The 15180-nt window shown below is 35.8% G+C and overlaps 2 protein-coding genes across 3 annotated transcripts in view; both read left to right on the forward strand.

The window, feature by feature from the left end:
- LOC143915198 (fas-associated death domain protein-like) overlaps positions 1-15180 on the forward strand; it is a 231697-nt gene that overhangs the window by 149126 nt on the left and 67391 nt on the right. The gene's annotated exons all lie outside the window — the stretch shown is intronic.
- The window catches only part of LOC143915120 (WSCD family member AGAP003962), a 21632-nt gene continuing 6452 nt past the window's right edge, over positions 1-15180 (forward strand). Inside the window, exon 1 of one of the 2 annotated variants that reach the window (XM_077435564.1) lies at positions 1-104. The gene's annotated coding sequence lies outside the window, so the exon portion shown is untranslated. Of the gene's footprint in view, positions 105-9493; positions 9621-15180 lie in introns of those variants that run through there. The other variant, XM_077435571.1, reaches the window with a different exon arrangement.

A 15180-nucleotide genomic window follows, 5' to 3' on the forward strand; every position in this document is an offset into this window, starting at 1 on the left:
ACCCTGTACCCGGGAAAGCTGTCGGGAAAAGTGAGTTTGCGCAGTGGAGTTCAGGCGAAGGAGACGATCAGTCGAGGGCGCAAACCCTCAAACCCAACTGCCAGGTATTCCATCACCACAGACCAGTTCTTATCGTCCATATCGTCTCCCAATCCACCCATCACATCATCCAAATCGTCTCGTCTCGAGAGCTTTCATTCAAAACAAAGCCAATCAAAAAAGTGCTTTGTTTGAGAAAATCTCATATTGACCATTTTCATACACACACACACACACACACACACACACACACACACACACCTGTAAATATTTACATTAAAAAAGGTTTTAGAGTCGATCTAAAATACACTTTATAGGAGCGGGGGCTTTTTTTAGGAAATTGGAACGTCCAAACATAGATATCTGTGACGAGTTTCGCCGAAAATACGTTGTCACATATATGTTTAATATACAAATAGTGAATATGTGTATTTGTACAGTGATTTTTAAACTTGTTTCGCCTTGACACAACCGGTATCAGTTTGAATGGCAAAAATATACATGTTTTAATTCATAATATATATGTATATGTATGTATTTTTCAAACAAATAACGTCTATCGTCAACAATCGATACATATCTACATATGGTATAAGAAACAAGGGGTTATCCGACCCTCTTGAAGCTAAGCAGATTGTAAATTCCATTCATAGTCCGGTCATAAGGAATACAAAATGAAATACGTTTGGATTTACAGCATTTTTATCTCACAAAAGCTTATAATTGAACATGTTTTATATATATAAATATAAAAACCCAAAAAACTGTACTAGTAATTAATGTTATAATTATTTAAAAACTTATACCTACAATAAGAACGTTTATGGAGACTTTTACGAAAGGAAAATTCATCTCTTTTTTTATTATTCACAAGCTTATTTTTTTATTTTTTTTAATCGTCATTACAGATCGCTCCAATGCGACGAGTGTACGATAACGGTCAGAAATACAATAATACATATACAATCAGAATACATAGCATATAACAATTAATCAGTACAGAAATAATAATCATAGAGACATCTATGGATTATTTTTAGATTTTTGTGTACAATTATCGTTACAATTTTTATACATATAATAAATATAGAGATATCTATAGATTTCAGATTACTGTGCATAATTATTACAAATTATACACACAGATTTTGTGACAACAGGAAATGATCTAATACCAATTTTCAGGAACCGTTTCAACAATGATCAGATAAAATTGATCAGACAGATAGAGAAACGATCGATTTGGAGTCACAAAACCCCCAAACCTAACCAGCAGTTTGACGAGTTATAAATCGTAAGATAAACTACGCCGATGAAAATATGTAAATTTGGTCATATTAAAAATATAAGCAACTATTTAACATTCTTCCCCTCTTCAATATTTCAAATAACACTGCTAATATACGTCCCATTATTTTTTAGGGATGATAATATACAAAAATAATAAGGACACGGAATTTTCATTACAGCGTGTAATATCGGTAGATATTAACTTAGATTGTAACAGAAAACCTCCTCACTAATTCTCTGCCTCCTCACTAATAACTTGCCACAACCTCCTCACTAATTCTCACTTACTGAATCATTAAATATTAATTTTATGTAAAAATGTCATCGTCCTTATGATAAACTTAAGCTCATAAATTTCATTTTTAAACTTGACAACATTGCAAATAAATGGTGGAAGTAAAATTGCAAAAACTACAATTTAAAAAGTAAAAGTTAGAAAACAAATACATTTTAATGAACAAAAAAAGCTGAAGATGGGGTCATGACTGTGAGTGGTACCGTTACCTTTTGTATAATCGATTTTTAATTCTCAAGTGGGTTTAACGTTCTAGTTATGTATAGTGAAATATTCAAGAACTACTAATATCAAAACGTAAAATAAAACGCATATAAAAAGATCGCTAATTTACCAAAAATATCGCTTTTATTATATACTAGTGTTTTTACCCGGCTTCGCTCGGTATTTGTAATATAAACCGCTTAAACATGGCCAATCTAATAGTAAACTTTTTTTATTAAATTTATATGAATAGTTTTATTTTATTTAAATTTATTTGAATATTCATTTGTTTTTCTACGAACCAACAATAGTTACATACAAAATCTCTTTTGAAATTATATATTAGACTAGTGTTGTACCCGATGAAATATCATCGCATGGGTTATGACATATTAAATTATTAAATAAAAAAAAATGAAAAGAAATGTGTCAGTGCTGTGTTCAATCCGCAAGCGGTCGAATTTTTTCCAAATACTTTTTAAATATATTTAATTTAATATGAAAAAAGGTAAAAACTACCTACCCACCTACACATAAACAATATAAAACATCAATAAAAAAATGAATTAAATAAATTTTCAATATAGATACTTGCCTAGAGGAAACATTGATAGTAAACAGTATATATAGAAGTTTTTTTCTTTCGATATTATATTCGTACATTTTATTGGCAGTGGTTTAGCTGTGACGTACGTACATATGTATATCGAATCGAAACGACTATTATACATAGTACGGCGAGCGTTATCTTACACAGATACACACACATATTAGCGATATTATATGTATATAGATAACCAGCAGCATAAATAAATGGTTAGCATGTACTGCTTTCAATTGTGTAGTCACAGGCTCTATTCTTGGTGTATGCTGCTGGTCAGACCTTAGATATGTGACTCAAAGTCGATAATTACCTATCAGATTTTGCTAATTTATTTGATTTGATTTAAACGGTTCCAGCCAGAGAAATGTTATATTAATAGAAGTGGCTTTAGGCGTCATATTGTTGTCAAGGGACGATTGTCCACAGACAATCCTATGTAAATAATTTTAGCATCAGTCGTATTTGATACTTGGTGCTCGGCGTATGTCCGATAAAACTTCTCTGTTTGTTTATATTACTCGCAAGATGGGCAAGCATCGGTAAAAATTGCACAATGCATTCAAAAACACACAATAAACAACATGGGATACATTTTTATAAGTAAATTGATCCGATTGTATTCCGTGCGTTGTAGCGTATTTACAGAGACGTACCGCGTAATATTTACAACAATTAATTATTCGTAAGGGTCCTTCTATTATTACTAAATTTCTTTGTTTCCAACATATTTACATCCCTGTCCTGTCTCTTGCAAAAATTCGAGTTATTCGACATCTCGATTTTCACTGATTTGTATAAAATACCGCAAATTTTTCACGTATGGATGTCATTGTGGATGTTAATCGTAATTTGTATTTGCCTTGTATAATACTTACAATACTTCTGTACAATGTTTGACGATAGATGCGTGTTTAATGAAAATTTATAATTAATAATTCTTAGTCGCATTATATGATTGATTGAATACAATAAAAATATACGAAATATTGTATGTACTAGTGGCGTGCCGTAAAAATCTCCCTGTTTTTGTCGCACAGCAAGGGGACTCGGTATGACGTCATCCAGTCCCCTGGTTTCCTGCTCGTTCACACGCAAGTAAGGCTGTGCGTTATAAAATAGAGAGATTTTCATGGCACGCCACTGGTATGTACATATATGTACATATATATTATATATATTTAGATAATTATTTGCGCGAGCAGGATACAACAGGAACAAGAGGAACATGCTTTTCCTCCCGTATTCTGCGCGCGCACATTAACACGGGAGGAAAAATTTGCTCACGCAAATTAAGTGAGTATGTACGTGAGTATGTACCGTTTACCATGCACCATTTTTTTTTGATCTTTCGACTTAAGATCTTTCGATTTTAGATCTTTGCATTCTGATATTTGCGTTTTCTGTAATTTAACATTCTGTTAAATCACGGAGACCGCATACTTATATACAGTTTCAATTTTTTTTTTTTTTTTTGGACAACACATACCAGGAAGTCATTACAGGCAACCCAATGTGCCTTCCTGGCCAATTAGAAATATTGCAGCATTTTTCATTATATAAGTTACTGAATTACGAGACACTGAAAAACTCGCAAATCAATGAGACATCTATCAAATCGTACACAAACTTATTTATTGCACATTAATCAAATACAAATTATTGGTGACATATTGTATACATATATAGGAAGGATTTTGGCCAATTTTTACCGGGAACCGTTTCAACAATGAAATCGGAGAAAATTGGCAAACTATGATAGGAAACGATCAACCTGGAGTCACAAATCCAGGTCTAACCAGCAGCATACTCTGAAAAATTCATTTTCACTCGATCCCCGACCCTGGGATCGAACCTGGCACCTCACGACGCTAAGCAGAAGCTTAACAACCGAGCTATGCTGCTGGCTTTTTTTTATTTAAATTTAAAACAGTTACCCTGAACAATTTTCCATTGAGGAGATATCGCCTTTGTGTTTCAATTCCATGATAAATAATATAATATACATAGTGACATAAAAGATATAACTATCGTACGATTATATGATATTTCCCATTAATTATGATTATCGCTTGATATTATATTACATACTACCTACCTGCTCGCAAGGAATTAGGAATCGTATTATATTGATTTGTTCATTTTTCAAACACATGACGCGAATTATATTTGTACCTACATACATATTTGTTTTTAGGGTTACGGAATATTATTACCACATGTTGAATTTCCTTATCGTTAAATTTGAATTGAACCATTGAACATGCAAACTGTTAGTTTTGTCGATAAGGCATCATACATAGAATCGGATTTCAAAAATGTTATTGTATATGGTAGTATGTATTTGCATGAAATTCGAACTTAACGATGTAGTTCCGGTGTCAGTTTAGATCTATTTAGATATTAATTGTAAAACGTACAAAGCGAGCCAAATGAATAAAACACTATGCGCCGTGTCCTTTATTCATTCCCATCATTTAATATTAATAGTTAAAAATGAACTTTGCAACATTGCTGAGAAACTTTTGTAACCTCGATTGCGTTCGTGTTATTTGCTGACTTGTGGTAATCTAATCTATAATTTGGAAAGAGACTTTGTATGTATCCTTGGTCATCGTCGTCGTCGTCGTCGTCCGTAGATCGGTGACGTCATCGAACACGTGATTCGATTTTTTTTTTTTTTTCGATCCATGGGCGCCGATTTGTTTTTTTCGATTCAATGGATTCACCCCCGCGGGGGCGCAAGGCGAGTAGCTTCATGGGGTCCCGCCAGGGGCGCCACAAGGGGCGCAGCCCCGTGGGGCCCCGAAGGGGGCCCGGGGGGCCCAGCCTCATGGGGCGCAGCCCCATGGGGCTCAAAAGGGGGCGCCACGAGGGGCGCAGCCCCGTGGGGCCCCGGGGGGGCCCAGCCTCATGGGGCGCAGCCCCATGGGGCTCAAAAGGGGGCGCCACAAGGGACGCAGCCCCGTGGGGCCCCGAAGGGGGCCCGGGGGGCCCAGCCTCATGGGGCGCAGCCCCATGGGGCTCAAAAGGGGGCGCCACAAGGGACGCAGCCCCGTGGGGCCCAGAAGGGGGCCCGGGGGGCCCAGCCTCATGGGGCGCAGCCCCATGGGGCTCAAAAGGGGGCGCCACAAGGGGCGCAGCCCCGTGGGGCCCCGGGGGGGCCCAGCCTCATGGGGCGCAGCCCCATGGGGCTCAAAAGGGGGCGCCACATGGGGCGCAGCCCCGTGGGGCCCCAGCCTCATGGGGCGCATAGGCATTAACTAAGGGGGGCGAAGCCCTAGACGGCAATTAATCATGGGGGCGCGGAGGGGCGAAGCCCTAAAAGGCAACTGATCATGGGGGCGAAGCCTTAGACGGCATTTAATCATGGGGGCGCGGAGGGGCGAAGCCCTAAAAGGCATTAACTAAGGGGGGCGAAGCCCTAAACGGCAATTAATCTTGGGGGCGCGGGGGGCGAAGCCCTAAAAGGCATTAACTAGGGGGGGCGAAGCCCTAGACGGCATTTAATCATGGGGGTGCGGAGGGGCGAAGCCCTAAAAGGCATTAACTAAGGGGGGCGAAGCCCGAAACGGCAATTAATCTTGGGGGCGCGGGGGGCGAAGCCCTAAAAGGCATTAACTAAGGGGGGCGAAGCCCTAGACGGCTTTGAATCATGGGGGCGCGGAGGGGCGAAGCCCTAAAAGGCAACTGATCATGGGGGCGAAGCCCTAAACGGCAATTGCTCATGGGGCGTGGAGGGGCGAAGCCCTAGAAGGCAAAGGCTCAGGGGGGTGCCGAGGGCGAAGCCCTAGAAGGCAAAAAAAAAATTTGATTTTTTTTTTTTGATTTTTTTAAATTTTTTTTTTATTTTTTTTTTTATTTTTTTTTTTATTTTTTTTTATTTTTTTTTTTATTTTTTTTTTAAATTTTTAATTTTTTTTTTTTTTTTTAATTAAATTAGCTTAGTCATGTTTAAGCGGTTTATATTATAAACACTGAGCGAAGCCGGGTAATACAGCTAGTTCTCAATAATGTTACTTATTGTTCGGGTTGTTGTTTCTACGCCTGAAATCTAAGTGGCCAATAACTATACACTGGCTATCAACTGAAGCGTTAAATCAAAAGAATAAGTACCTACATACGTATACAATTCTGAAATTTCGTCTCTACCATGTGTGTATTTATCCAGGGCCGCGCCTACCATATGTACAAATGTGTGCAACGCTCACAGGCGGCCCAAATATAAAGGCGGCCGAAAGAAATGAGAGTCGAAAAAATTATATTCCTTAAAAAATACGAAACGACATCGTACTTTTTACAATTAGCATTTATTATAGTTACAAGTTATGAGTAGAGGTAGGATAGTCACAGTGCTATCCATTGTTCGGCAAACATTTAACAATGCATTTACAACCTTTGAACAATACGCGGCCCCCTCAGGCTCCGGTGACTAGTTATGAGTCTAGACTGCGGATAGACACCGTGCTTTTTCCAGGGATCGGGGCGGTTTAGCTCTATTTATAAAGCTAGAGTCCAAAAATAAACGTTCGGCGAACCTTTAACAATGCATTTACAACAATTGAACAAAACGCGGCATCCTCTGGGTCTGGGCTTTAATAGAACATTAAAGAGTTGCTCTATGCGGACCGAAGCTATACCTGCTATCCCGTTATTTCCCCGAATTATAGTTCGGGTGTTTTACAAGTCATAAGTTATGACTAGACTGCGGATAGAGACCGTGCTTTTTCCAGGAATCGGGGCGGTTTAGCTCTGTTTACAAAGATAGCGTACAAAAAAAAAGGTTGGGCAAACCTTTTACAACAATTGAACAATTAACTGCGCTCCGGCCACTAGTTATGACTAGAGGTAGGATAGCCAAGGTGCCGCTCATTGTTCCATTGTTGTAAATCCTTTGTAAAAAAGGTTCGGCAAACCTTTAACAATGCATTTACAACATTTGAACAATACGCGGCACCTTCTGGGTCCGGGCTTTAGTTATGACTCGTAAAACACCCGAACTCTAATTCGGGGAAATAACGGGATGGCAGGTATAGCTTCGGTCCGCATAGAGCTAGGTATTTTATGTTCTATTATCATTGCGACTGCCAGATGTATTTCTTTAAGGATGTCGAGTATTGGTTGGTCATCGAAAGAGCAATGTCCAAGATGTGAGATTGGAGGTAAAAACACTATATTTTCATGAATGAACTTGAAAACAATCAGTCTCTCTTGTCGTCTGGTCCTGTTCAGAAGTAAACGTATTGGTTTTCTGTTAATTTTAATTGTGATTAAAACTTTCAACACCATATTTCTCACCCAATATTTATGCACTATTCGCATGCACTTCATTTAAAAAAAATTTTAATGTGATTGATACAAATGCTGATAAAATTAAAGAGCGACCGATTTAAGTTTACACACAGGCGGCCGAACTCCTAGGCGCAGCCCTGTTTTTATTTCCTTATTTTTTTATTCCAAGACATTAAACCGTGTTAAAGTTCCTTTAAAATTATGAATTCTACTCGGGGAAACACTCTTCGAAGCACACGTCATGCTAAAAAGCTATAAAAAAGTCCTGCTGACGTTCACTGGCTCATTACGTTCCTGTAATTTCTAGATAATATTTAAAACTTAATCGCTATCTATATATGTATTTGTAAAATAAAAATTTTGGTTAGTTAATAATTCATTATTTAGCTTGATCTAAACTTCTAAACTACAAAATTGACTAGAATAAATCGAAATGTAGTTTATCTACATAGGGTTGTCAGGCGTCCCGATTAATTGTGATTGTCACCAGTTTTAAGTCTCGTGTCCCAGTGTCCCGAACAAACCTCTCAAATGTCCCGGTTTACTACTTTTTAACTTCCTACAGAAGTTTTTAACTGAGAATTAACATAAACTATAAACAAAAAGTCGATGTCTGGACCAGACATCGACTGGTAATCACTGCAGAAATACATGACAATGAACTATTTGTCTCTATACTTTCTGGAGAACTGTGTGTAGAAAGGAGACAAAAAATGTGTATCAGGCATCAATCAATTTATCTTGAATCGATAATTTTCTCACACTCAGAATGATTCATCACACGCAGACGCGGAATAGACACCGTCAGAACAGAAAGACTAAAAGATTTCTGTGATTTTGTTAATATTGAATATAAAAATCTACCCTCAAATTCAAAAACTAGGTGGCTATCACTTTTACCTGCAATAGAACGCACTCTAAAGCTATTTGAAGCTTTAAAAGCTTTTTTCTTAACCGAATAAAAAGCACCAAAAACCGTATTAGATTTTTTCACTTATCCTCTCAGTGAAGTCTATCTTTAGTTTCTTCGTTGTAATTGTAGCACATTTCATTTACATATATTAAAAATAGAAAGGGAAAAAAATTATTATAGATATTCTAAATATTATCATTTGGATTGAAAATATATCTATGGAAAAGTCAAAGATATGATTGTTTTGGGGGGAGAAGGTGTCCCGGTTTGACTTGCATGAAATCTGACAACCCTATGTTTATCTCCAAATTAGAAATTTCATAAAAGCTAAAAGATAAATATTTTTATATTAAAATTTTAAGAATGTTGATTTCAAATAAATTCACTTATTTATGAAAAAAAAATACGTATAACAATTCAAAGCAGTCGACAAAATATGTATTAATTTGTGTCATTCCGGTTCGTTACTTTTTTCCATTTCGGCTCGTTACATTTGCCATTTCGAGACAAGCGAGAGCTTTTCAGCGACTGTGGCAACGTTGAATTTGAATTCAAAAGATCCTGTATAATTTAAAGACTTTGTGTGATGCGAAAACTGAAAATGAAATTCTGAAAATATTGCAATTTAAAACAATTGATAAAAAAAAAAGCTTTTTTGCTTGTTTAATAAATGTACATATTTAAAAAAAATCGTACATGGAATCACAAGATCGTTCTTCTAATAATAAATAATTTGCGTGAATTAAAATGTTATCCACCACTGTTATATTATATAAGCAATGATTTATACATACAGCAAGCTAAGAAATGAAACTTTCAGAATAAATTGGTTGTTGTATCGAGCGTACATTGTCGCGTGATTGCGTGTACACTGTTTGCAACCAGCTTCGTGTTTTGTCGATACATTCTCGACTTAAAATACTCATTTTGTGGATTTTTGGATACGAAGCTATAAAATAATAGCAAAGTCACTGCAAATATATGGGGTAAACATAAAAAAATTTCATTTAAACATTCTGCGTTAAATTTTGTAATAAAATATACAATATAATATGTCTATAGGTAATGGAGAACATATTCTAACTTGGGTACCATATCGAATAGAAATATCAATAATAAGGCTGATGCGCCAAAGTATTATTAATAATTTAATGCAATAATATATAAATTACTAGTGTTGTGCCCGATGGAATATCACTGCATTGCTATGGCATATTAAGCTATTAATTAAAAAAAAATTACAAGAAATTTGTCGGTTTTATGCTCGATCCGCACGCGGTCGTATTTTTACTATTTTTTACATACCTCCTTTACGTTTCACTTACGATTACAATTCAGGAAAAAGTTTGCCTCTTATCCGATCGCTTTCATACTTTGGTCATCAATATAAGTAAATGGATCCTCCGCCAATTACGATGGTGCAAAAATATCGTGTAAGACGCGTTTTAAATATGCCCGGCGAGATAGTCGTTGACGTTTGTTTATTAGTTTTAAACATAGATGGCGGTAGTAAAATAAAATTATTGATATTTTTATTCAAAATAGTAATTTTATATAGAAATTATAGAAGAGGTATGTTTTTAAAAAACTTTTTTTTATATATAGGTGTTTTTTTAAATACCTTTTAAATATATTTAATTGCTTAGTATGAAAAAATGATAAAAACTACCTACCTACATATAAATAATATAAAACACCAATAGAAAAATTAATTAATTAAATCAATTTTCAATAGATGGCGCTAAATGCTCAGAGATTAATTTGCCTAGAGGGAACATTGGTAGCAAACAGTATATATATAAAAGTTTTTTGTTGATCTGTAATTATGTTAGTATTATATACATACGTTTTGTTAGCAGTGTTTTAACTGTGACGTACGGGTCTACCTCACGGCACCGAAAGTGAAAAGGTCGAAAAAACAAATATTGGAAGGCAAAGATCGAAAATCGAAAGATCTTAAGCCGAAAGATAAAAAAAAAGGTTGCATGGTAAACGGTACTATGTATATATAATATATATATCAGTGGCATGCGGTGAAACTATCTCTCATTTTGTCATACAGCCTTGTTTAATGTGCGCGCGCAGGATACGGGAGGAAAAGCCTGTTCCTCTTGTTCCTGTTGTATCCTGCTCGCACAAATTAAGTGAGGATGTACGACGGGGGGAGAGACAGTTTTACGGCACGCCACTGATATATATGTATATATTATCCGTTTTTCATATGTATGCATGATAAACGAACATTTTCGACTTTTTCATTGTCGACTTCATACTTATGTGTACATATGTACATAGTTATTTCTGCGGCTTAAGCATGTTGTTTTTATGTATGAGATGACCAAATTCAGTATTTTAAATTCAACTTTACGCCCTAAGGATGCGATATACATACATTCATCTAAAAATAATGTTTGTATACTATGTAAATATTAATGTTTTTTTTGTCCACTATGCAAGTCCGCAGTTTTCAATCAAGAACCACTAGATTTGCTATGATTGTCCTGAGTAATGACGGATAATTTGGCTTGTAAATGTATACATTTTAGTTTAAAAGATAAAACCAAATTTGAAAGATATGTAGTTTGTAAAGTCTGCCGTCAAATCCTTAGGGGCTGATCCATTCCAGTCACTCTAGTGCCTCTGGATCTCTTCCAGCCCTCGAGAGGCAAAAATATAAAAGGCAACTCTCAGAGACATGCTCCATCGTCTGCATCTCAATATGCTCACAAAATAAGCTTCAGAAAACCCCCACCTGTGCATATATGAAGAATCTATACCGTGACTACATTGAAAGTTATTCAACTTGCGCAGTAGATCTCTTGGATTTTTTTTTATTTGCTACCATTCTCATCACTTTAATGAAATATTTATTAGTTATATTATCTTCTTATTTTTCTTAATGCCTTGTCCACAAGCGGACGTTGGAGACCACCTCGTCGATTATTTGCAGATATCCGCATCGGTCTTCAGCAGCTCGGAACAACTCTTCGGCGCTCATATCGGTCCACATGCGCATGTTTCGAAGACAACTTCTTCCTGTCAATCCATTTTCTACCTTCTATTTTTCCTACGGAGAAATTCGTATTTTGGACCCCGTATCTGTGTGTCTGAGGTACTCCATCTTTCTCCACTGGATGACTGAAACTTGATCCCTGCCTCCCCCTATCATGCTGAGGACAGCTTCATTTGAGACTTTTTTGGTCCATGGCCCATGGGATCTTCAGCATACGACCCACATTATCAAGTCTTCATCTGGGTCGATCTCTTCATTTAATCATGTACCCAGATATTTAAATCTTTTAACTCTTTCTAACACCTCTCCATCCAATGTTAGATCACCGGTGCTTGTTTGCATTTCGTCGACTACCATATATTTCGTCTTCTTTATATTTATGCGCCTTCGGCGTTGAAATCTCACATTACCTATATAATGTTAACATCATGCTTTTTCGTATATGTTATCAATTCTTTGATTTGTTGATAAAGTTCTTCAATTTCGTTTTCTTGTTCATCGAAAGTGGGGACATACATTTGTATTATGTTAACATTTATAGGTTTTCCTGCTAATTGCATCATCGTGACATATTCAGATAACGGAATAAAGTTTCTCACACTTTTTACTTACATATGTATATGGGATACATGAATGTGTGCGGGAGGATATTCAAAGTCAAAGTCTTTACGCAACTCGTTTAATGAGTTCGCTTCGGGCTCGACCATTGCTCGAGTGACGCGCAAAGCGACGCCAGGCCTGCCAACTTAAAATATTCTCATTCATACCAATCCCACTGTATATCGTCTTCCAGAATCATAGCAACGCCTTTCTTTTGAGTGCCGTCAAATGATCTAGAATATTAAGTCGTATTTCAATTCCTCATTTTTCCTGCTGAAGGCCATCTAGCTTCGCTTATGCCGAGCATCTGTATTTGATGTTTTTTTTATATAATATTATGCAATCCCTATTATATTTAAAATCATGGGTAAACAATTGAATGAATTACATTAAAAAGCCAAACAGTAATCGATCAAACAAAAGTTTTTCATCGTCGGCACACACATTTTCCACTATTGCTAACTTTTGCACGGTTTTTTAGCTTTAACATTGTGGGCAGCTACTATATAGCCCAGACTAATTACTGCAGTATTTCCCTAGCAGTGTAATTAGGTACTCCATTTACGGAATGAGATTTATAATATTTAACTATTATCTAAATTACAATATCAAAGTTCTTTTTGTATGGAACTGGTGTACTATACACAGATAATTCGTGTTTACAAATAATAATAATGAACGATGTAATCACACAAAGAAAAAGATCGATTGCCACATGAAATTGTAATAGCTATGTATGTAGTTGCAATGAAAGAATTAATCACCAATCGATATATGTACATATGTTAATAGTTGGAGTTGACTTAAAAAATAACTAATCAATATTAGAGCTGTATAACATGAGGTCCAAATGAAATTAAAAGACACTAATACAAAAATAAAATGATATTTTAATTTCTGATGTTGCATGTTAGTATTTTTGCATATGAAACTACTTAAAAGGAATATTATAGTATACCTACATACGTTTGTGATATGACCTTCCTCTTTAGTATGTGACCTACCTTTGAACATTAACTACATAGCTAACGTTGGCCTGTAATTTATTTTCTACCAACGTATCAGAGGTTGTTTATGATGTTTCGATATTAAAATAAACACACATTGAGATTGGCTAAAGATTAATAATAATCAACTTGGTAATTGGATCCCATGTATGTTGCAAAATCGTTTAACCTTTTGAGTGCTGACGTCTTTTCTGTTGAAAGCCCGCCACGCTGAAAATTTCGCCAACATTTCCAACTAGATTTTTTTTGAAATCTATTGGATTGGAACGCAGGTATAAACATTGTAGCTAATCCAAACGGTTCCCGGGAAGATGCACAAATTTTATTGAATAGTAGCGCAGTTTCGAGAAGTCATAATTTTCAAAGGCGCTTAAAAAGCACTTGCGCAATAGAATTCCACAAAAAAAGGTTAGCACCCTTAGGTTAGACGCTTTTTTGTGGAATTCTATTGCGTTAGTTCTCCTTGAGCATATTTGAAAGTTTGGATGTATCGAGAGTGCAAATATCTTGAGTGCATTTTTCCGGTCACCAATCCAAACAAACCTTAGATCAATACCCTAGATAACTACCGCCGAGGATTTCGAGTTTTGTAAAGGTGTGTTTAGACTCTCTAATAAATCTTCCAAAAATATAAAATAAAAAAAAGTCTATTAATGAATGTATTTTTCCAAAACTCGTTCCATCATCTTCCACTCTAGCGGGTAGTATTCTTGTTTATTTTTTACATACCTCTTTTATACTTCGATTATTACATACTCAAAATACAACGCCTATTGGCGTTTTTCAGGCTCATGGACTTGTTGGCAAAACGCCGATCGGCGTTCGTCAGCATTCAAAAGGTTAATGAATGTATATACTTCTCCAAAACTACTTCATTGTTGTTAAAATGTAATGTTCACAATCGAAATGCCAAGCCACAATCTAAAATACTTGGCTATGGTTATAAATTCGAAAATTCCGGTGTAAACCAGTCTTTATAAACGTTGACAAATGAATGACATGGATTATAAGACCTATATTTAGAGACCCGTATTTTGGGCATCTATTTTTGTCAATTTTCATTTTGCATTTTAGCGTTTTTGATCAGTAAAAATTTTTTTTTATGAAGAGTTTAATTTTAAATAATAAAATATTTCGATGAATTTTAATAAAATTTATATACATATATACAATTTAAAGACAACACAACAATTAAAAAATAATAGAAAAATTCAAAAATGTTTTGGAATTAAAATTTCAATGAAAAAAGCATAAATATAAAAATATAATACAAATTAAAATTTATTAAAACTCAACATGGAGCATGTTTCTACAGATTCTTTTTTGAGATTTGTGCGACGATCGGTAACAATTATATTGTATTTACTAAAATACCTTTCAGCATCCACACTTTTGCCTTCTACATATTTTCAGTAGTAGAGGAAAGCAGTTGCTTGCTTTCGACAGGAAAAATACCGTCTATGGTAAACTGCAAGCTCTGTTTTATCCCCTCAATTTATTCACACAATAAATGGGCAAAGGCATAAGAAGACCCTTCTAAATTGTCTATTAATTTTATAAATTTAATACAAATTTCGCTTTTGTTCGTTATTTTAGCATATATTCGCATATTATTTACGAATTTAGCATCAATTAAACATTAATAGCAAAGTGCCCAAAATACGTGTCTCTACCCATGATCCATGGCGGTCTCCGTGACGAGCCGGAATGTTAAATTACCGAAAACGCAAATATCGGAAGGCAAAGATCGATAAAAAAGGGTGCATGGTAAACGGTACATACTCACTTAATTTGCGCGAGCAGGATACAACAGGAACAAGAGGAACAGGCTTTTCCTCCCGTATTAATGTGCGCGCGCAGAATACGGGATGAAAAGCCTGTTCCTCTTGTTCCTGTTGTATCCTGCTCGCGCAAATAAAGTGAGTA

Source organism: Arctopsyche grandis, chromosome 1 (assembly GCF_051622035.1).
Source record: "Arctopsyche grandis isolate Sample6627 chromosome 1, ASM5162203v2, whole genome shotgun sequence".
Lineage (NCBI taxonomy): Eukaryota > Metazoa > Arthropoda > Insecta > Trichoptera > Hydropsychidae > Arctopsyche > Arctopsyche grandis.